The sequence below is a fragment of the Setaria viridis genome, chromosome 6 (assembly GCF_005286985.2).
Source record: "Setaria viridis chromosome 6, Setaria_viridis_v4.0, whole genome shotgun sequence".
Lineage (NCBI taxonomy): Eukaryota > Viridiplantae > Streptophyta > Magnoliopsida > Poales > Poaceae > Setaria > Setaria viridis.
The window spans coordinates 7,041,737-7,066,107 of NC_048268.2; the positions used below are offsets into that span (position 1 = coordinate 7,041,737).

The 24,371-nt window shown below is 49.3% G+C and overlaps 1 pseudogene; it reads left to right on the plus strand.

Annotated features, from left to right (window-relative positions):
* The first annotated feature begins 704 nt into the window (after positions 1 to 704).
* LOC117861700 (lysine-specific demethylase REF6-like) overlaps positions 705 to 24,371 on the plus strand; it is a 105,076-nt pseudogene continuing 81,409 nt past the window's right edge.

Here is a 24,371-nt window from a genome sequence, read left to right on the forward strand (position 1 = left end):
CTAATTTAAAAATAACAATAAATATTTACAAACACAACTCGTATCGGAGTTGGTTATCATATCCCACGGGGCAACCTTCTTATTTAACTAATCTTCTTCTCCGGCCCACTTTAGGCCCATACTGGCCAAGCCACTCCAGCTTCCAATCGGTCGACCTTCACCGACTCCGTTCGCCAATCGGCCGAAATACTGTAGCGCCAATCGGCCGATTCCCAACTGTAGCTTTTAGCTTGCCGCGTCGGCCAATCTTTTCCTTCCTTGACGTTGATTCAAAACACGTGCCAAAATTCGGCGTCAACACATGCCCCCCAGTTTCGGAGTAAAACATAACTTTTGCTTCAAAATTCTTTTTAATATTAACTTTTCTCTCCGAAACAAGCGCGGCAAAGACTCCTTTCTGTTTTGCAGTCTTCTACCTGATGATTGCAATCTTTTCAAACTAGGCACCTTAGAAAACCACTCCTCCGAAATTCGTGTAAACGGCGTGGTAAAAATCCCGCCTTTACCCTTTCTCTCGAACCGTCCTTAAATACCAGCATCCTCTACCGCTTCTTCTCCACGAGCTCAGACATTTCCCTTCTCTCGGCGAATCATCTTCCATCACTTCTCTAGCGCCCTTTCGCCTCCCGGTCACACCTTTCCGACGATCCTCCTCTCGTCTTCATCCCGCTTCATTTTCTCCAATGGCAGCTCCATCAGCGACCATGAGCTTCATTCCAGAGGTAAACACCCGAAGTTTTACCCTTTACTTTTTACTGCCCATGCGTTTTTTAGATCTATTCTTAGTTTTCCCTTTTTATCTTCCTTAGGCTATTAGGCAGCGGATTACCATCACTTTCTCTGATGCACCTGGTCTCATCGGCCTTGGTCCTATGGGAAACCCAGGTCCAACCGACTTCATCAATTTGAAAACCCACAGAATTCCTTTCAAGCAATCATCCATGGATCTGGATCAGTGGGTAGGCGCATTTAGATCTTGGCCGAACGAGACCCCTGGTTGGAAGGAATGGTATCAAAGGATGGTAGATTCTAAGAGGGTTCTTGTGACGACCGACCCCTAATCTTCCGAGTTAACCTTAATCGGAGCCCTTGATCACAGTCATCTGTCTTGTTTTACCGCGCCTGAGTGCTCAGCCTTCAGCCCGATCCTGACCCCTGAGACCCGACCCCTCCCCGCTTCGCTCCGATCCCGACCCCGGCGAGCTCAGCCCACCATCGGATCCTTCTAAGTCTCCCTCAAACATCCGTTCTATCCGCCCGGTGGACCCGCGAGATCTTTTTCCCCAGATCCTCCGCGATAGGCGCACTCGAGTTGCATGCCCGCTTCGGAGTCTCCCTGCCGCGTGGCTCGTCTTCTCCGACGCCGCCGCTCAGTTTTGTCTCTGGCTAGCGACCGAGTGGATTCTCGCGCCCCCTTCCCCCAATGGCAGCGGAAGCCCCTCTGCAACCTTTCTGTACAGCCTCGCCTCCCGCGCCCATCATCACGCCGCCAGATCCCGGCCCCAGAGCCCGATGTCGCCCGTCTTTTCCGTCACTTCAACCACAGTCGCGCCGCCTGGTCTCCGCTACACGACGATTCCTCCATCGCCAACCCCGACCACGGCAGCGACAGCTCCTTTCCCCGCCCTGTCAGAATCTGCCCGACAACCTGTTGCTCCGCGCTCGCCCGCGCGCTCGCGGCTGTCTTCTTACCTGTGCGCCCTTGATTCTAGCGCCATTAAACTGGTCACTTCTATCAAATCTTCCGCACGGCGACGCCCGCCTCCGCCAAATCTCAACCACCGGCATACCCGCTCCTGCACCGCCCTGACGACAGAACCCAATGACCGCTGGCGTCACCCCCGGAGTCCTGCACCACCGCCCTCTTCGCTCAATCGCCGCCCCGGCAGAGCACTCCATTGCTTCTCCCTAGCCTTCGCGCCGCTCCCCCTCTCTCTCTCCCGCGCCGCTTCCTTTCTCCGTTCCAGCAGCTATAAAAGGAATGCACCAGCCGCCGGAGTTCCCTCCGCCATTGTTGCCTTCAGCCATTCCCTCGCTCCCTGCTCAAGCTCCTAGCGCCACACACCAAGTTCTTGAGGAACTCTTCTCTCAGCTTCTCCCTCAGTCTTCTCCAAGTCACCCAGCCGCTTGCTCCTCCGTGTTGCGTAAAAGCTCTCTTGTGATCTGCAAGAAGCACCACCGCCGCCGTAGCATTTCCGGTCTTAGCCGTTGTTCAATGCCTTAGTCCCTCCGCCCAAGTCTACCTCTTTTCGACCCCAAGCTTTCCTTTCAGGAAGAAGGTAAGTTGCCGACCCCAGTCCGCTTCGCCCGACCCCTCCTATCCGCCCGACCCCGGTTCCGCCTCGCCCGACCCTATCTGTTTCACCGACCCTTATCCGCCTCGCCCGAGGGTTCGGCTGTGATCTTTTTCTTCAACCCGAGGGTGTATGTGTAAAATTTAGGAACCCTTCAGCGCTTGCGTCTGAGGATTCCTAGTATACCACATCCTCTAGTTCAAGGATTAGATCATAAGTTTCTTTCTGACCCTTGCCTCTTGATCATCACCAGCTCTCTTGAACCTCCCTACCCTCCTGCTCCTTGTCGCGAGTTTCTGGGCTAAGGCGAGCCAGTGTTGCTGTTGACATAACCGTCTATGCTAACTTTTGCATTGCATTCGTGTAGAGGTGCACCTCGCCGACGGCTTCTACGAGCTACACCCGGCGCCAGAAGATGAAGCTGTAGCTGAGCTCCTGCCCGCTGAAGCCGAAGTCACCCCCGAAGTCGATCAGTTTCCTTCCTCTTTGCTCGAAGGCAAGCCCCGGTTGCATGAAAACCCTGCGTTGTTTCCAAACTTGCGCATGCCTTCTGTAACATGCTAATGAACTTAGAACCGGAGCTAAAACTTGAAAATAGGGTTTTACTTAGTGCTTTTAGCAAACAAACCCCTCAGCCAAAAAGCCCTGCATGTCTAGAAGGAGGAATAGTTTCACTCCTATCGGTTAAGTCTTGTTGAGCTTAGTAGCTCAGCCTTGTTGTGGCTCCTGTTTTTCAGGTGAAGTTGCTGCTCCCGACCCTTCTCTGGTTTGCGCTTGGCCGCCCCAGCTCCCGCCGGGCTGGACGGTCGAGTGGGATCCCTCCTCGGATGGCGAGGAGAGGAATCAGTGATGTTCCGGCTGGCCTCACCAGGACATCCGACCCCGACGATTGCTTCCGCTAGTGTTTACCTCTGTTGTTTCTTTTGAACCCTATAAAACTTTGATGTTGTTTTTTTTATGGCCGAACTTAATGGGTAAATTTGCCTAACTCAGTGGACTCGTTGTATTCTCTGGAACCACTCACCTTTGTGTGAGGTTGCTAACTCGATCCTGTTCAAGTGGTTAATCGGATGAAATCCGACGGCACTTCGTGTTAACTTGGTTTAGGCAGGAGTGTCGCATGTTAGGCGGCTTAACCCTATTTAATCAAGCTAATCCGAAGTGAATCCACCACAGCTGGTATCAGAGCCGGTTTAGCAGTACAGAGATTACAACAAGCCTAAACACTCCTTTGAAAAGATAAAAGTTGCAAGAAACTTTTGAAAAATCTCGTACGATCGTTAAGGATGGCTTTAGTGCGAGAGGCCCTAGGGGATTTTGGGGTTGTTTTAGGTGACTAATAATTACTTGGTTATCTTGCTAACCCTTCCAGCACTTCGCCACGTCTATCATATGTGTGCCGAGTTCCACATCACGAGCATGCGAAGGTTGATAGGGAGTTCTATTCAAAGGACCCTATCCTCGTGGTTGTTCTCGCCCACGTCTATCACACGTGCGCAGTTTCCGTATGTACTCCATACGGTTCGATTCCAACGAACCTATCAGCATGGTTGGTTCGCCACGTTTGTCATACGTGTGCTTATTCCGCATCACGAGTATGCGAAGGGATATATGGTTCCATTCAAAGGGAACCTATTTCCACGGTTGAGTGCTGTCCATGCAGCCTTAAACGCATGGGTGCCGTTCCTATAGTGAGCGGTAATGTTTGGGAACGCTTTCGTGGGTGCTGGCACGGAAGGTTCGTGTGTTGGTGTTTTCTGCAGGTACGCTAACCGCGTTCGTTTAGGAGACGTTGTTAGAACTGACTAGTTATTATAGGGAGAGACGTAATTGTTGCCTTGTCACCGGCACTGACCGCGTAAGACCCAAAGTTTCGGGCAGTTGTTTTTGGTTAAGTGTAAGGTAGGCCGTGCATGCGTCATAACTAAAAAGCTGTAAGGTTTCCTTCTCAACAGCAACCTTGTTCGGAAGAGTTCTTTTTGGATCTAAGGATTTCTAGTTTCTTCCGTTGCCCTCGGTTACAACCGAATGCATCTCTGCCCGACCCCTGACCCTTGGAGTTTATCTCACGTGGTTTCGGTTTCTTGGTTCCAGATGACTGTTCCCGGGCATGTTCTTTTTGGAGCGGATGGTACTTTCCAGTCGACATGTCTGCATTTTGAGGGATTTCCCGCGATTCTGTGGGACACGTTGAAGTGGTTTGGGTACCAGTCCCCACCCTTGTACGCCGGACGGCTATATCTGGAGCAGGGTATCCAGACATGCCAAGTGCAGGCGGTGGTACCTCCTCCCCCTGTGCGGCCTGACTGGCCCTCTTTCGGCATAATAGCCTATGGCCTTGCTCCTGAGGATACATGGGAGTCTGCCGTCCTCCAGCTTCTCACCTAGTTCTGCCAGCTGCATCCCTTGGAGATCACGCTCGACCCGATCGGCCTTTTCCCCGTCAGGAACCGGCTGGACCCGGCATGGCTTGACCGCATCGGGAATATTGAGGTGCTAGCCATCACATGCGCCATGGTCACCATCTCCACCATTATCAGGTGCATGGCAGCTCTTTACCGGTTGATAGAGCTTCAAGGGAGAGCCATGACCCTCTTCGCCCGGACAGCAGCGGATGCTCACGGGTACCTCCAATCGGCAAGGAGAGATATGGTAGGCCAAACCTACCAGCTTATTCAACAGGGTATCCAGATCCACGACATGCAAGACCGGATCTCCGAGCTTGAGGGAGAAGTCGCTGACCTAGTGGACGGCATGATAGAGCTGTCGGAGGAGAAGATGGAGATGGAAATGGAGTTGGCAGTTGCCAATGCCCATTTGGAGGAGCATCAAGCTGAGCTCGATGATATGCATGCCCTCCACATGCAGCTCGAAGCTCAAGAGGACCCTGAGAAAGACGAAGGAGCGTCCAGCATGGATATCGAGGAAGATGGCATCCCTTCTCCTACTCATAGCGTCCGTTGGTAGATTGAGGGTTCTCAGGGAATCATCCTTTTGTTGTACTCCTCGGCAGCCTAAATTTTGGAAAGGTTGTAATAGGTTAGCCTAGAGTCGAGTACTCCCTGTGATTGGAACACCGTTGTAAATAAAGTCAATTCTGGTGTCTGGCCTTTAATCCTTGCACAGTGTTGGATGCTAGGATAAGTGAGTTGCGCCATGACCATATGCTGTTTTCGGGGAGCCTGTTCAGTTGGCCGACCCCAGTTTGTGAGACCGAGTGCGCCGGCCCTTGAGGCAGTTTCCGCCTCGTCCGACCCTTTTTAAGTATGGATCGTTGCCGACCCCTTTTTTTCGGAAGGATCGCCTAACCCGACCCCTTGGCTTGAGTTGGATCATAGGAGTCTGTACATGACATGTTTTGCCTGAAGTTGAGTACCAGGTCAAGATAAATGTTATCTACACTGAGAATGAGAAAAGTGTGCTTTCCCTATGAGGACGTGTGTTGCACCATTGGCAAGAGTTGCATTAGGGAATTTAAATTATGAAATCCATTTGTTGGAGTACATCTAAGGTTATGAAATTAATGGAGCATTAACTCTTGCAGATGGCGCACCGCACCAGGTCTGGTTCTGTGCCCGGCAGTAGTGAATCGCGACAGGATCTTCCCCCGCCCCCGCCCTCATCGCCACTGGAGGCAATCCTAGCAACTCAAATTGAGCTGCTAAGGCATCTAGTACAAGGGCAACAGCAATAGCCACATGGTGGAAGAGCTCAATAGCAGCTGCATATCGCTCGGTATGAGAACTTTCTGGGGACACAGCCCCCTTTGTTCCAAAAGACACAAGAACCGCTCGATGCTGACGCCTGGGTTCGTACGATCGAATCCAAGTTTGAGCTTCTCACCGCCCCATGCCCCGACAATAACAAGGCTCGGTTTGAAGCTCAACAGCTGCGTGGCTCCACACGGCTTTGGTGGGATCACTACCATGCCATGCTGCCGGCTGGCCATGTGGTCAGTTGGAATGAGTTCAAGACAGCATTCAAGGCGCATCACATTCCAGATGGTCTCTTGGAGCGCAAGCTCAACGAGTTTCTGGCCCTTACCTAAGGAAATCGAGATGTGCTGCACTACGCTCAAGCTTTCAACGACCTGTGCTGTTATGCCGGCTACCATACGGACACAGACGAGAAGAAGTGGGACAGATTCCGCCGAGGACTGAGCTTGGAGCTCAGGGAAAGGTTGAACCCCATCAAGGTGGACACCTACAATGAGTTGGTCAATCTGGCCATCTCTCAAGAGGATTGCATGCAAGCTCTCAAGGCCAACCAGAAGAGGAAAGCCTCTGTGGCATTTCCAAGTCCGCCGACTCGAAGGTTCCAGATGGTTCCTCCACAAGCCCCTGGCCGACCCCAGCAGTCAGGAAGGTGGATTGCCCGACCCCCGCCAGTAACAGCACCTCGTTTTCCAGGCTTCCAATCACAGGTGCCCCGGCCGACCCTACCAACACCACCCCGCCCGGCAGCTAGTAGCCGTTGTTTTACCTGCGGCAACGAAGGGCATTTTGCAAAGGACTGCCACAGGAACAAGAATCAACAGCAAGGTCAGAACCCCATGGCAGCCAGAGGAAGAAGGCCCAAGGTGCAAGTCCGACAAGGCCAACTCAACTACACTAGCTTGACCGAGCTCCCCGAACGTGCGCCAGTAATGACGGGTACTTTCCTTGTTTTAAATCAAGCTGTTGTTGTGTTGTTTGATTCGGGAGCCTCTCATAGCTTTATCGGGAGTAAGGCTAGGGAAAGATGTGAGCTGGATGTCGGTCACACTAAGGAACCTTATGTGATCGCCACTCCTGGAGGAAGGATAACGTCGAATCAGATTGTTACTCTTGTACCTCTCTAGCTAGGCCCCACCCTCTTCAAGGAAAACCTTATCATCCTTGACCTAGAAGGCATAGATGTCATCCTCGGTATGGATTGGATGGCCCGACATCATGTGGTTCTAGATACAGTAGCCCGATCCCTCTACATCAGCTCACCCTTCCATGGCAGTTCTACCATATCCTTGACCCCTCCTGAGTCTGCGCTTCCTTGTGCCTACCCCCTATCGGGAGCCCGTCTAGAAGGCCTCCCTGTTATCTGTGAGTACCCTGACGTGTTTCTGGAATACTTGCCGGGTATGCCACCTGATAGAGAAGTGGAGTTTTCCATAGAGTTGATCCCTGGCACAACCCCAATATCTAAGAGACCCTATCGGATGCCACCCGCTGAGTTAGCCGAGTTGAAGACCCAATTGCATGATCTGTTGGAAAAGGGCTTCATCCGAACCAGTACATCATCTTGGGGTTGCCCTGCCCTCTTTGTGAAGAAGAAGGATGGCAGTCTACGTATGTGTGTGAATTACCGACCCCTCAATGCTGTGACCGTCAAGAACAAGTACCCACTGCCACGCATTGATGTCTTGTTTGATCAATTAGCCGGAGCAAAAGTGTTCTCCAAGATCGATCTTCGTTCTGGTTATCACCAATCAAGATCCGACCCTGCGACATACCCAAGACAGCTTTCTCTACCAGATATGGACTGTACAAGTACCTAGTCATGTCCTTTGGACTCACCAATGCACCCGCCTATTTCATGTACCTCATGAACTCGGTATTCATGACCGAGCTGGACAAGTTTGTAGTGGTGTTCATTGATGATATCCTAGTGTACTCGAAGAATGAAGAGGAACATGCCGACCATCTTCATGTAGTTCTTCGACGGCTAAGAGACCACCAACTCTATGCCAAGTTCTCCAAGTGTGAGTTTTGGTTAGATAGTGTTAAGTTTTTGGGACACACTATCTCCAAGGATGGTATAGCCGTTGACCCCAGTAAGGTGCAGGAAGTCATGGAATGGAAGCCTCCTGCCTCAGTGCACCAGATCAGAAGTTTCCTTGGACTGGCCGGCTACTATCGGCGTTTCATACCGGATTTCTCTAAGATAGCTAAGCCGATGACCGAGTTGTTGAAGAAAGAGGTCAAATTTGTGTGGGACAACAAGTGTGAAGAGGCCTTCAAGACCCTGAAGCACTTGCTGACCACAACCCTAGTTTTGGCTCAGCCCGACCCCTCTAAGCCGTATGACGTATACTGTGACGCCTCTGGCACTGGACTTGGGTGTGTTCTTATGCAAGACAATCGAGTCCTTGCCTATGCCTCACGGGCGTTACGACCTCATGAGCTGAGCTACCCAACCCATGACCTTGAGCTAGCGGCAGTGATACATACCTTGAAGATATGGAGACACTACCTAATGGGAACCCACTGCAACATCTACACCGACCACAAGAGCCTCAAGTACATCTTCACTCAAGCCGACCTCAACATGCGCCAAAGAAGATGGTTGGAGCTGATAAAAGATTATGAATTGGAAGTGCACTATCATCCCGGCAAAGCCAATGTGGTAGCCGATGCCCTTAGTCGCAAGCACCATTGCAACTGCTTGTTGTCAACCGCTTTCACCAAGACTCTGTGTCACGAGATGGGAAAACTCGGTATAGAGATTATTTCTCAGGGAACCCTTGTTCACATCACCCTTGACTCAGTTTTGGAAGACCAAATCCGGTTAGCACAAGTAAGAGATAAGGAAATACAACGGATCATCAGGAAGATCTCAGTAAAGGATGAGGGATATAAGCAATTCCGGCAGGACAAAACGGGAGGTGTGCATTATGGAAACCGACTAGTTGTACCCGCCGACCCCAACCTTAGGAAGCAAATCCTAGATGAAGCTCATCTCTCCAAGTTCTCAATCCATCCTGGCAGCACTAAGATGTACCATGATCTCCGCCAAGCCTTTTGGTGGAATGGAATGAAGCCGGAAATTGCCCGGTATGTTTCAGAATGTGACACCTGTCAACGCGTCAAGGCCAGTCATTTAAAGGTAGCAGGTACCCTGCAACCGCTACCTATTCCCTCTTGGAAATGGGAAGACATCAGCATGGATTTCATAGTTGGATTGCCCCTTACATCACAACGATATGATTCCATCTGGGTTATAGTGGACCGTTTGACCAAGACCGCACACTTCCTTCCTGTTCGCACCACCTACACAGTCAAGCAGTATGCAGAGTTGTACCTCGACCGCATAGTTTCCCTACACGGTGTACCCAAGACCATAGTCTCTGATCGAGGAGTTTAGTTTGTGGCACGCTTTTGGGAGCAACTACAAGCATCCATGGGCACCAAGCTCATCTGAAGCTCAACATATCATCCTCAAACCGATGGCCAGACTGAGAGAATCAATCAGATCCTCGAAGACATGTTAAGAGCTTGTGTTATCCACTATGACAAGAATTGGGACAAGTGTCTGCCCTTAGCAGAATTCTCCTACAATAACAGCTACCAGACCAGTTTGAAGATGGCACCGTTCGAAGCCCTGTATGGCCGGAGATGCCGGACACCCTTGAACTGGTCCCAACCAGGAGAAAGACAGGTCTATGGCCCTGACTTGGTGGCAGAAGCCGAAGAGCAAGTAAAGGTAATTCAAGCTAATCTCAAGGCTGCCCAATCTCGACAGAAGAGTTACTCCGACCGGCGGAGAAGACCCCTGCAGTTCGACCTTGGTGATCATGTGTACCTTCGAGTCTCCCCGACCAAAGGAGTACAACGGTTTGGAGTAAAAGGCAAGTTAGCTCCCCGGTATATTGGCCCTTATGAGATTGTGGAGATATGTGGACCCGTTGCTTACCGGATCCAACTCCCAGAACAGCTATCGGCCATACACGATGTCTTCCATGTGTCTCAACTGAAGAAATGTGTCCGAGTTCTAGCAGAAATCTTAGAGCAAGAACAGCTTCAGGTAGAGCCCGACCTGACCTACGCCGAGTACCCAGATCGAGTTCTTGACCAGAAGGAAAGGCATACCCGACGCCAAGTGATAAAGATGTACAAGATCCTCTGGAGAAACCACACCGAAGATGAAGCAACATGGGAAACGGACGAGTATCTGAACAAGCGCTTCCCCGGTTTTCTATCTCGTCAAGGAGGTAAAAAAAAACGGCACCTCTCTTTTTGATGCCTGAATCTCGGGACGAGATTCTTTTTAAGAGGGGTAGGCTGTGACGACCGACCCCTAATCTTCCGAGTTAACCTTAATCGGAGCCCTTGATCACAGTCATCTGTCTTGTTTTACCGCGCCTGAGTGCTCAGCCTTCAGCCCGATCCCGACCCTTGAGACCCGACCCCTCCCCGCTTCACTCCGATCCCGACCCCGGCGAGCTCAGCCCACCATCGGATCCTTCTAAGTCTCCCTTAAACGTCCGTTCTATCCGCCCGGTGGACCCGTGAGATCTTTTTCCCTAGATCCTCCACGACAGGCGCACTCGAGTTGCATGCCCGCTTCAGAGTCTCCCTGCCGTGTGGCTCGTCTTCTCTGACGCCGCCGCTCAGTTGTCTCTGGCTAGCGACCGAGTGGATTCTCGCGCCCCCTTCCCCAATGGCAGCGGAAGCGCCTCTGCAACCTTTCTGCAGAGCCTCGCCTCCCGCGCCCATCATCACGCCACCAGATCTCGGCCCCAGAGCCCGATGTCGCCCGTCTTTTCCGTCACTTCGACCATAGTCGCGCCGCCTGGTCTCCGCTACACGACGATTCCTCCATCGCCAACCCTGACCACGGCAGCGACAGCTCCTTTCCCCGCCCTGTCAGAAGCCGCTCGACAATCTGTTGCTCCGCGCTTGCCCACGCGCCCGCGGCTGTCTTCTCACCTGTGCGCCCTCGATTCTAGCGCCGTTAAACCGGTCGCTTCTATCAAATCTTCCGCACGGCGACGCCCGCCTCCGCCAAATCTCAACCACCAGCATACCCGCTCCTGCGCCGCCCTGATGACAGAACCCAATGACCACTGGCGTCACCCCCGGAGTCCTGCACCACTGCCCTCTTCGCTCAATCGCCGCCCCGACAGAGCACTCCATTGCTTCTCCCCGGCCTTCGTGCTGCTCCCCCTCTCTCTCTCCCGCGCCGCTTCCTTTCTCCGTTCCAGCAGCTATAAAAGGAATGCACCAGCCGCCGGAGTTCCCTCCGCCATTGTTGCCTTCAGCCATTCCCTCGCTCCCTGCTCAAGCTCCTAGCGCCACACACCAAGTTCTTGAGGAACTCTTCTCTCAGCTTCTCCCTCAGTCTTCTCCAAGTCACCCAGCCGCTTGCTCCTCCGTGTTGCGTAAAAGCTCTCTTGTGATCTGCAAGAAGCACCGCCGCCGCCGTAGCATTTCCGGTCTTAGACGTTGTTCAAAGCCTTAGTCTCTCCGCCCAAGTCTGCCTCTTTCCGACCCCAAGCTTTCCTTTCAGGAAGAAGGTAAGTTGCCGACCCCAGTCCGCTTCGCCCGACCCCTCCTATCCGCCCGACCCCGGTTCCGCCTCGCCCGACCCTATCTGTTTCGCCGACCCTTATCCGCCTCGCCCGAGGGTTCGGCTATGATCTTTTTCTTCAACCCGAGGGTGTATGTGTAAAATTTAGGAACCCTTCAGCGCTTGCGTCTGAGGATTCCTAGTATACCACATCCTCTAGTTCAAGGATCAGATCATAAGTTTCTTTCCGACCCTTGCCTCTTGATCATCACCAGCTCTCTTGAACCTCCCTACCCTCCTGCTCCTTGTCGCGAGTTTCTGGGCTCAGGCGAGCCAGTGTTGCTGTTGAAATAACCGTTTATGCTAACTTTTGCATTGCATTTGTGTAGAGCTGCATCTCGCCGATGGCTTCTACGAGCTACACCTGGCGCCAGAAGACGAAGCTGTAGCTGAGCTCCTGCCCGCTGAAGCCAAAGTCACCCCCGAAGTCGAGCAGTTTCCTTCCTCTTTGCTCGAAGGCAAGCCCCGGTTGCATGAAAACCCTGCGTTGTTTCCAAACTTGCGCATGCCTTCTGTAACATGCTTGTGCATTTACGTATAGGAGTTGTTTCAAATCCTAGATGCATGACTTAGTTATCCCCATGATCTGAGCACTAGCTGTTGGACCGAGTAGTTGCCTTGCTTAACTAGGAGACGGTAAAAGTCGAGTGATTTCCTGTCACTCGCGAGTTGTAAGAGTTGCATGTCTACTCTTTCTGCTATAACCATAAGGACGATGGACGGGGCAGGGTTTTGGTAACTCTTTGGTGGTCGGATGGTTTTCTCGTCTGTCTATGAAAACTTGCTAAGGCCCGACAGTGGTGGTGTTCGTGATCAAGTGTTTGAAAGTACTAGCCTCATACTTAGTATGGGATGAGGAAGCCTAGTACCGGATTGAACCTAGACGTGAGTGGTCGCCCCGTTGTTCTTGGAATGGAGTTTCCCCTGCTGGTTGTCGCACGTGGTGGCAAGCGTGGTCACAGGACGGCAGAGGCCGGGTCTGTGGAACCTTGCACCAAAGGAAATGGGCCTGACACGGGTTAGGGGATTGATGGGGAAGGCCGACACAGGAAGCGACCTCCGGGTACGCGGATGTCGTGAGGCTAGGTTCACCATGCATGGTTAAAGAACTCGAATCGATTCGTCTGCCTCGCACAGTTTGAGATTGCTTGATCGCTATGTCACCCTGAGTAAATGAGGAATCTGATGATGACATATTTGTTGATTTATCTACACATCTTGTTTGGCTCTATGATTGCTTAGAATAGGTTGCAAAACCTAGACCGGCTAATGAACTTAGAACTGGAGCTAAAACTTGAAAATAGGGTTTTACTGTTGGGATACGAGGTAGGCTACGCTAGCGCAAATCAAAATTTTCTACCGCGTATAACCAGGAAGAACTGCCGTATAAGGATCACGGGATTACCACTCGACGCACTACTGGTGCGGAAGATGTAGATATGCGTCGGTGCAGTGAAGACGATCACGTAGTCGTACGTAGTCGATCACGTCCAGCAGCTCCTCAGCAGCTCGTCCACGTGCAGCAAGATCGCCTCCGGTGCCGCGGCTCGTCGTCGACTCGTCATGGCTCGTCGGCGGCTCGTCGATGGCTCGTCCAAGTGCTGCAGGCGCAACACCTCCAAGGTATCCACACGTGCAGGGAGGAAGCATCGCGAGCCGGATTGCTAGATCCGCGAGTTGCAATAGGCGAGGGCGTGGGAGGCGCGGCAAGTGTGTTTCACCAAAAAGGTGTAAACCCTAGGGCGCCCCCACCCCTCTATTTATAGAGGTTCCTGATGGGCCTCTGGATCCGAGGCCCATTAGTACTCCTAAACCTAATCCAACTCGGATCATATCCGAATTGGGCTTCCAGCCCCTTAAGTGTGTGACCCTATGGGTTTGGATACGTATAGACATGGCCCGAGTACTCCTACTCGGCCCAATAGTCGGTAGCGGCCTCTAGCAAGACGTGCCAACTCCTATACGCACACGAAGATCATATCAGACGAACCATCACAACATAATATACATGCTATTCCCTTTGCCTCACGATATTTGGTCTAGCTTCAAGCCGACCGCTCTTTCTCGATCCTGTGATTCGGAATCCCTTTGTAGGTTAACTCTTAACCGTACGTAGCATGGCCATGCATTTTCGGATCCGATCACTTGAGGGGCCTAGAGATATCACTCTCAATCAGAGAGGGGCAAATCCCATCTTGATTGACCATGTCTCATAGCATGCTTCTTGACAAACCCGAAAGCTACCTTTATAACTACCCTGTTACGGCGTAGCGTTTGATAGCCCCTAAGTAGGTCGATCCACATCTAGAATACATGCGACAATCTCAGGTCTAAGGACAAAGCGTATATGTTGTTTAAAGAGAGAACTACTTCTCATGTTGGGTCAATCCTAACACATGTCTCCACATGTGTCCACATTATTAGTTCAACATCTCCATGTCCATGACTTGTGAAACATAGTCATCAACTAATACATGTGCTAGTCTAATATTCATGTGTGTCCTCACATGAACTCCGACTAGGGATAACTTTAGAATAACCATACAAGTAAAGAGTTTCACATACAATTCACATAATTGCAAATCAATTCAAGTAGCCTTTAATGGATATTCAATGAACACAATATACAAATCATGGATACAAATGGAATATCATCATCTCTATGATTGCCTCTAGGGCATACCTCCAACAGTCTCCCACTTGCACTAGAGTCAATTTGGAAGGTACCTAATACCCATAGCTCTTACATGCGCATCATGCTTAGCCTGCGGGAGTGGTTTTGTCAACGGATCAGAAATGTTCAGATCCATGTGTATTTTGCATATCTTGATCTCACCCCGGTTAACGAAGTCTCGAATGAGATGAAATCGCTGCATTACGTGTTTGTTCTTCTGGTGGTTCCTTGGCTCCTTTGCTTGCGCAATTGCCCCATTGTTATCACAGTAGAGATTCAATGGGCTGGACGCATTCGGGAACACACCAAGCTCAATGAGGAAATTCCTAATCCAAACACCTTCCTTCGCGGCTTCCGAAGCCGCGATGTACTCGGCTTCTGTCGTAGAATCGGCCACCGTCTCCTGCTTGGAACTCTTCCAACTAACAGCACCACCATTTAGCGTGAACACAAATCCTGATTGTGACTTTGAATCATCTCTGTCGGTTTGGAAACTAGCATCGGTGTAACCTGTTACAACGAGCTCCTCCTGACCTCCATAGACGAGGAACATATCTTTAGTCCTTCTCAAGTACTTAAGAATGTTTTTCACCGCTGTCCAGTGACTCTCACCTGGATCAGATTGGTGTCTGCTTGTCATACTTAGCGCATATGAAACATCTGGGCGAGTACTTATCATTGCATACATGATAGATCCAATAGCCGAGGCATATGGCACTCTACTCATGCGATCCCGCTCATCAGCAGTCGAAGGACACTGAGTCTTGCTGAGATGTATGCCATGTGACATAGGCAAGAACCCTTTCTTTGCCTCTTCCATGCTGAACCGCTTCAACACTTTGTCAATATAAGTATCTTGGCTCAAACCTATAAGCCTTCTCGATCTATCTCTATAGATCTTAATGCCCAGAATATATGCCGCTTCCCCTAAGTCCTTCATCGAAAAACTATTTTTCAGTGAAGTCTTTACGGACTCAAGCATAGGAATGTTATTTCCAATCAGTAATATGTCATCCACATATAGGATTAGAAATACTACAGAGCTCCCACTAACCTTCTTGTAAACACAAGACTCTTCTTCGTTCTTGGTGAAGTCAAACCCTTTGACCACTTCATCAAAACGAATGTTCCAACTCCTAGATGCTTGCTTCAATCCATAAATGGATCTCTGAAGCTTGCATACCTTTCCAGCATTTTTTTGGATCGACAAAACCCTCGGGCTGTATCATATACACGTCCTCAGCTAGGTTTCCATTCAGGAAAGCTGTCTTGACATCCATCTGCCATATCTCATAATCGAAATATGCAACTATAGCTAGAATAATCCGAATGGACTTAAGCATCACTACGGGCGAGAAGGTCTCGTCGTAGTCAACTCCTTGAACTTGTCGAAAACCTTTTGCAACAAGTCGTGCTTTATAGATGTGAACATTTCCATCCATGTCCTTTTTCTTCTTATAGATCCACTTGCACTCTATGGCTTTAACACCATCAGGCGGGTCAACCAAGTTCCAAACTTGATTTTCTCCCATGGACTCTATTTCGGATTGCATGGCACTCTGCCATTTTTCGGAGTCTGGGTCCATCATTGCTTCTGCATATGTCGCAGGCTCATCATTGTCCAACAATAATATTTCTCGCATTTCGCGGAGCCTTGCTGACCTTCGTGGTTGTGGCGGTGCTTCTCTTGCCATGGGTATCTCAACTTGTTCTGCTACGTTAGCATCACTCATTGATTCTTGCCCGATTGGCTCATCTTGAACTTCTTCAAGATGCACTGTCTTTCCACTCTTTTCTCCTTTGAGAAACTCTTTCTCTAGGAAAACCCCATTCCGAGCGACAAACACTTTGCCTTCTGATCGGTTGTAGAAATAATATCCCAAAGTTTCCTTTGGATATCCCACGAAAATGCACTTATCCGACTTGGGTGTGATCTTGTCCGACTGAAGTCGCTTGACAAACACTTCACATCCCCAAATCTTTAGAAAAGACAAACTAGGAACCTTTCCAGTCCATATCTCATATGGTGTCTTAACTACGGATTTAGATGGTACCCTATTAAGTGTGAAAGCTGCTGTTTCTAGAGCGTATCCCCAAAATGACAACGGTAGGTCCGACTGGCTCATCATTGATCGAACCATGTCTAACAAAGTTCGGTTACGTCGCTCGGACACACCGTTTCTCTGAGGTGTTCCAGGCGGCGTAAGTTGTGGAACAATTCCGCAACTCTTTAGATGATTGCTAAACTCGTGGCTCAAATACTCGCCTCCACGATCAGATCGTAAAGCCTTAATTTTCTTGCCACGCTGATTTTCAACTTCATTCTGAAATTCCTTGAACTTTTCAAAGGTTTCAGACTTGTGCCTCATCAAGTAGACATAGCCATATCTACTAAAATCATCAGTGAAAGTTATGAAGTATTGGAATCCTCCTCTAGCCGTCGTGCTCATTGGTCCGCATACATCACTATGTATGAGTTCCAACAAGTCTACTGCTCTCTCAGGAAATCCTGTGAAAGGCATCTTGGTCATCTTGCCTAGCAAGCAAGCCTCACATGTCTCGTATGATTCAAAATCAAACGAAGTTAGAAGTCCATCAGAATGGAGCTTCTTCATGCGCTTTTCACTTATATGACCCAAACGACAATGCCACAAGTAGGTAGGACTCAAATCATTAGGCCGAGGCCTTTTAGCACTTACATTACAGACAGGTGAACCATCAAGATTTAAAACAAATAATCCATTCACAATGGGTGCAAAAGCCATAAACATATTATTCTTAGAGATCACACAACCATTGTTTTCACTCGCAAATGAATAACCATCCTTCATCAAGCATGAAGGAGACAAAATGTTTCGACTTAAACTAGGAACAAAATAACAATTATTCAACTCCATAATAAATCCTGACGGGAGGTGGAGTTGCATCGTCCCGACGGTCAAAGCAGCAACTCTTGCATTATTGCCCACGCGGAAATCAACTTCTCCTCTTTCCACGCTTCTACTTCTTATCATTCCCTGCATCGAATTGCAAATATGAGCAACCGATCCAGTATCAAATACCCAAGAATTAATAATTGTATCAGCGAGAAATATGTTGTCTATAACATTAACAACAAGCGTACCTGAGGTAGAAGTACTCTTACTTCCGCCATTCTTCAAGGAAGCTAGGTACTGCTTGCAGTTTCTCTTCCAGTGACCAAGTTCATGACAGTAAAAGCACTCTTTGTCTGGAGCAGGTCCAGGTCCAGCTTTAGCCTTGGGCGGTGGGTTTGGCTTGGACGTTCCAGCCTTGCCCTTCTTCTTCCAAGAATTGCCCTTCTTCTTAAAGCTGGGCTTGTTCTGTATCGCCATCACATGGTTGGTACTAGCACTTTTCTTGATGTCAGCCTCTGCTGTCTTGAGCATACCACACAGCTCATTCAGACCCTTCTCCGTCCCATGCATATGGTAGTTCGAGATGAAGTTCCCATAGCTAGGCGGAAGAGACGAAAGAATGAAATCAGTGGCCAACTCTTGGCCCAGTGGGAAGCCTAGCTTCTCCAACCGTTGAGTGTAACCAACCATCTTGATTACGTGTGGTCCTACTGCTGCGCCTTCTGCTAGCTTGCTCTCAACAAAGGCCTTAGACACATTGAACCTTTCAGTCCTGGCCTGTGTTTGGAACATGTCTCTAAGCGCCACGATCATATCGTGCGCCTCATGGTTTGTTTCGAACTGCATCTGCAGCTCGGGTTCCATGCAAGCAAGCATAAGGCAGCTTACTTCGAGGTTAGCATCACATGCTTTCTTGTAAGCATTCTTAGCAGCAGCGGGTGCATCATCAGCAGGTTCTTCTGGTAGTGGGTTGTCTAGAACATCTTCCTTTTTCTCAGCCCTGAGAACAATTCTCAGGTTACGGATCCAATCCGAGTAGTTTGTTCCATTCAACTTGTCCTTCTCAAGGACCGAACGCAAAGCAAACGATGTGGTGGTGTTGCTAGGTGCCATTTAATCTACAACAAAAGTAATGCAAAATACACTAAGACAAACGTATCCATGATAGAGCAAATTACATTAAACTATTTTAACAGAATCTACTCCCACTAAAATCAATATCCCTCTATTGAAACTTAGTGATTCAGGATCCACAACTAACAAGTCCACTAGTGAGCTTTAGCATCACCGCTAGCAAACGAGGTAGATCGGTAAGCAACTTTTGCTAATCATATCACATATGACTCCTGTTGTTGGGTGACATCTCCATGTCTCGGCGCCCAACCTTTATGCCCCAAGGTCCTTAACCGTTAAGATAACCTTGTTAAGCAAACCAACCCTTATGCGTGTAAGTGTCCGACACAAACCCGTCTAGTCAAGGAAAACTAGTGGCACCCTAATTTCATAGACCCACCACTAATTGTACAAGACATGGGACGGTGCAAGTTTTAGTTGGGAGGGCATACTAACTTAAACTTTGTGAGGGATCGTTCTAATTCTAACATCATAGCATGCAGAAAGTAAAACATAAACAGAATAGCATTCACATAGTTGTGACACAGTATGGCCCGTTTTCATATGGTGATCTCCATCTCCATAGAACCTGTTCACCATAGTGATCTCCATCTCCATGTTCCATGTGCGCCATTCTCCTGGTGATGAGTCCTCCAAGAACTAGAGCATGCTATTACGCCTAATAGCTAGTAAAGAATCTAGTAATGAAGATTACATAGTTGCTTGGATCATCACAGATTGGTACGCAGACCATTAAATACAATAAAGTGACAACACATATGGCTCCTGCCGTGTTGCCGTACGCGTGACACACAGGTCACGAATGAGTTACACACATGCATCACATACACAAGGGGACCATACTGATCACAAGATACATACATACATCCTGCAAAACAGAGTTAGGCGTCCTAACGTTCCAAACTTCGGAGGCCCGAAACTCCATCTTCCAAGCCAAATTTGGGAAATCTAATTTCGCCGAAAATGGCATAGCGGTTGAAATTCATGTGTAACTTTTTCTGTAGATCAATTTTCGTATAAAAATCGCCCCGATCCGAGATCGTACCGAAAAGTTACGGCTGATTTACCGAAGCATACGCATACGGCAAAAATCCCGACCCCGGCAGTAGATCCCATCTACTATTGCACATCTAATGCGCCTGGCGTATGACTCTGGATTTCGATTTGACCAATCATATTGATCTTCCCTCACTGCAACTGGATTTACGTGTATCACTTAACTCCGATGGCGGAAACCGACCGGTAGGAGTATGTCGTTACACTACCATTGCAGCAAGGGCACGAAATTAGGACATAGATCAAACAGAGAACTCGCATATCTCCATATGCACACATCCCGAATCCAAAACTAAGCAGCTACGGCTCTGATACCACTGTTGGGATACGAGGTAGGCTACGCTAGCGCAAATCAAAATTTTCTACCGCGTATAACCAGGAAGAACTGCCGTATAAGGATCACGGGATTACCACTCGACGCACTACTGGTGCGGAAGATGTAGATATGCGTCGGTGCAGTGAAGACGATCACGTAGTCGTACGTAGTCGATCACGTCCAGCAGCTCCTCAGCAGCTCGTCCACGTGCAGCAAGATCGCCTCCGGTGCCGCGGCTCGTCGTCGACTCGTCGTGGCTCGTCGGCGGCTCGTCGATGGCTCGTCCAAGTGCTGCAGGCGCAACACCTCCAAGGTATCCACACGTGCAGGGAGGAAGCATCGCAAGCCGGATTGCTAGATCCGCGAGTTGCAATAGGCGAGGGCGTGGGAGGCGCGGCAAGTGTGTTTCGCCAAAAAGGTGTAAACCCTAGGGCGCCCCCACCCCTCTATTTATAGAGGTTCCTGATGGGCCTCTGGATCCGAGGCCCATTAGTACTCCTAAACCTAATCCAACTCGGATCATATCCGAATTGGGCTTCCAGCCCCTTAAGTGTGTGACCCTATGGGTTTGGATACGTATAGACATGGCCCGAGTACTCCTACTCGGCCCAATAGTCGGTAGCGGCCTCTAGCAAGACGTGCCAACTCCTATACGCACACGAAGATCATATCAGACGAACCATCACAACATAATATACATGCTATTCCCTTTGCCTCACGATATTTGGTCTAGCTTCAAGCCGACCGCTCTTTCTCGATCCTGTGATTCGGAATCCCTTTGTAGGTTAACTCTTAACCGTACGTAGCATGGCCATGCATTTTCGGATCCGATCACTCGAGGGGCCCAGAGATATCACTCTCAATCAGAGAGGGGCAAATCCCATCTTGATTGACCATGTCTCATAGCATGCTTCTTGACAAACCCGAAAGCTACCTTTATAACTACCCTGTTACGGCGTAGCGTTTGATAGCCCCTAAGTAGGTCGATCCACATCTAGAATACATGCGACAATCTCAGGTCTAAGGACAAAGCGTATATGTTGTTTAAAGAGAGAACTACTTCTCATGTTGGGTCAATCCTAACACATGTTTCCACATGTGTCCACATTATTAGTTCAACATCTCCATGTCCATGACTTGTGAAACATAGTCATCAACTAATACATGTGCTAGTCTAATATTCATGTGTGTCCTCACATGAACTCCGACTAGGGATAACTTTAGAATAACCATACAAGTAAAGAGTTTCACATACAATTCACATAATTGCAAATCAATTCAAGTAGCCTTTAATGGATATTCAATGAACACAATATACAAATCATGGATACAAATGGAATATCATCATCTCTATGATTGCCTCTAGGGCATACCTCCAACATTTACTTAGTGCTTTTGGCAAACAAACCCCTCAGCCAAAAAGCCCTGCATGTCTAGAAGGAGGAGTAGTTTCACTCCTATCGGTTAAGTCTTGTTGAGCTTAGTAGCTCAGCCTTGTTGTGGCTCCTGTTTTTCAGGTGAAGTTGCTGCTCCCGACCCTTCTCTGGTTGGCGCTTGGCCGCCCCAGCTCCCGTCGGGCTGGACGGTCAAGTGGGATCCCTCCTCGGATGGTGAGGAGAGGAATCAGTGATGTTCTGGCTGGCCTCACCAGGACATCCGACCCCGACGATTGCTTCCGCTAGTGTTTACCTCTGTTGTTTCTTTTGAACCCTGTAAAACTTTGATGTTGTTTTTTTTATGGCCAAACTTAATGGGTAAATTTGCCTAACTCAGTGGACTCGTTGTATTCTCTGGAACTACTCACCTTCGTGTGAGGTTGCTAACTCGATCCTGTTCAAGTGGTTAATCGGATGAAATCCGACGGCACTTCGTGTTAACTTGGTTTAGGCAGGAGTGTCGCATGTTAGGCGGCTTAACCCTGTTTAATCAAGCTAATCCGAAGTGGATCCGCCACAGTTCTTTGGGATGAACAGAAAATCGGCCATTGCATAAACTTGTCCTTATCTCAGATGGAGAAGAACGAGCCCCTAGTTATGGCAGCATCTTATTTCTGGTCTGATGCCCTCAACGCATTCCTCTTTGGCCATGGGCGACTCCGACCTTAGCCGATGTCCTGATGTTGACCGGCCTTGACATCTCTTCGCCCGACAGACCCTTCAACTTCCAGATCAAGCCTACCCATTGCCTGGAAACGAAAGGAATCGGCGTATGGAAAGGCTATATCGATAGGAATATGAAGACCGGAACCATCGGCGATAGAGAGCGCACAGCCTTCCTGATGATGTGGCTAGAAAAACATTTCTTCTGTAGCCGAGCAGTCGGCCCTTCATCAAACACGCAAGCTTTGGCCGAAGCATTAGCGAGGGGTTCCAATGTTCCTCTAGGAAAGCACTTGTTATGTGCGGCCTACCATATGCTGTACCAGATTGCCGTAAAGTTGTTGGCTGGAGAGCCGATTGGAAACCCCGATGGCCCTTCGTGGTTTATTACCCTCTGGCTCAATCTGTACATGATCAAAGTTTCTCGGGGGCGAATTGAAACCCAAACATTTCCAAGTATTGAGTCAAGGGAAAACCCAACAGTTTGCCGTTGTTGCACCTCTTTTGGCGAAGCAGCGTCGGTGCTCCCAGGCAGTAAATTCACTCCCACCAAGACTGCCGCATACTTTAGGTGCTTCTACGCCAGCTTCAGTGAAGAAACCATAAGCTGGTATCCATATCAAAGAACTGAGCCACTTTTTGAAAACCCTGCCTGCTTCAATTCAACCACCAATTCTTTCGACAATGAGCTTATGGATATCTTGATCAAGCCTGGGATTCTGCCAGTGAACTTCTTCTCAGGGAAAGACTCCCCAACTTATGAGTTTTACAACCCATCAGTGGCGGCACGACAATTCAGCCTTGGCCAGCTACCGATTGGGATTTACTTTGCCAGCCGCATGAAGTTCCAGGACGAGCTTTCCATGGGGCTCGAATATAATCGGCTATGTAGTTTGACACCAGATTCCAACACCATTGACTTAGCCAAATGGGTGGTGGACCCCTTCGCCGTCCAACAATTTAAGCTATGGTGGGGTGAATGGAAACATCATCTCTTCTGCGTGTCCTCCGCAACATACTGCAACGACCTGGACCCCGCCAACATTGACCCAAATGTAGCGGTACTGCCTCTTCTTAGCCGATTTTAACATAATTCCTTTGCACTACAAGATTACCACTGACTTTCTTTTTCTTCTGCAGTCTAGAAGTCATCTCCCCCCAACGCACAGTCGCAGCGGAAGGCCGATAGATAATCGCCACCCGTACACTTCATTTCCAATTATTGGCTTCTAGGCTCTGTCCATCGAAGATATCTCCACTGGTCAATTGAAACAGAAGCTGAATATATCTTCTTTAAAGAAAATGAGCCGTCCGGTACGCGCCCGTATAGAATCGACCGACCAATCAGCGGCAGCATCGGTTGAGTCTTTGGCCATACCCACCTCGCCGATTGTCGAAGAAGTTGACCCCCAAGTTGCTGCAGAAGCCGGATCAGCGGCTGCGTCTTTACTGCTAGAAGCTGTTCAGGTAACTTCATACTCTTTGAATTTGTCCAAGTACACTATCAGCATTAACTTCTTCTTTCTATTAGGCCGCGCAAACCATCCCAGAGCACCATCCACAGCAATCGGCCACACTCCCAGCAGAGACCGAGATGCCAGCAATCCCTCCCACGGAGGTAGAGAACATTTTTTCTACTCAAATCTCTTAATCCTTAATCGAAATCTGATCGATTTCTAATGCAGGCTACTTTGGGTGTGTCGATTGTGCCCTTCCAACGATCACCGGCTGGACGACTTGCAGAGGTAGAATAGTCATCATTCATCATTAGATTTAATCATTGCTTCATACTTATAGAGATCCATTTCCTGTAACTTTCCAGGAGGCTGGCCCGAGTACGGCACCGATAATCATCGAATCTTCTTCTTCCAATGAGACAGCCACGCCGATTCCCGAAATGAGGGTAGCACTCCCACCAGCACAAACAGAAGAAATCCGTTTTAAAGAGGTAAGAAACTTGACGTCCAAATCGGCCGATTTTCTATTACCGTCGGCTAATCCATCTCTGTATTATTTATTTTTTCTTAGGAGCAGGACACTCCCAACAACAACCTCTTCTCTTTTGCGGTCACAATCTCCGATGATGAGGAGGTCGCCTCGCACCAGGTTGCTCTGAGTTCACTTCCTGATGAGGTCCGCATCAAGCTCCAGAGTATACAGATCCTCCTCCAGGATGATATCGGCCAATTGGTGGAAGATGCCTTGTCGATTCGGCAGCTCTTCAGTGAAATCAGAGGCCGAGTTCTAGAAGAAGTAGCAGAAGCTCTATCTCCCGCAGCATACATCGAGTCAATGCAAATCCCGGTGTTCAGAGGTTTACGGCACATGACTGATCATGCCAAACTAGCAAAGGCACGTGAAGAGGAGGATTCCTACAAACAACGAGCTCAAGAAGTGCACCAGCGGATCGGCGTTCTTGAAAATTCTCGCCCGGACATTGTCGGTGCCATAGACCGCCTCAAACGGTGAAGGGCAGAGCTTGCCAAGGAAATGGACCAAGTGACCAAAGCCATAGCTGCCGAAGAGAAGAAGCTTCATGATCTCCTGTCTGTTATCACCAATCTAAAGCAGGAGAGGCAGAACCTTGCCCATGAAGCT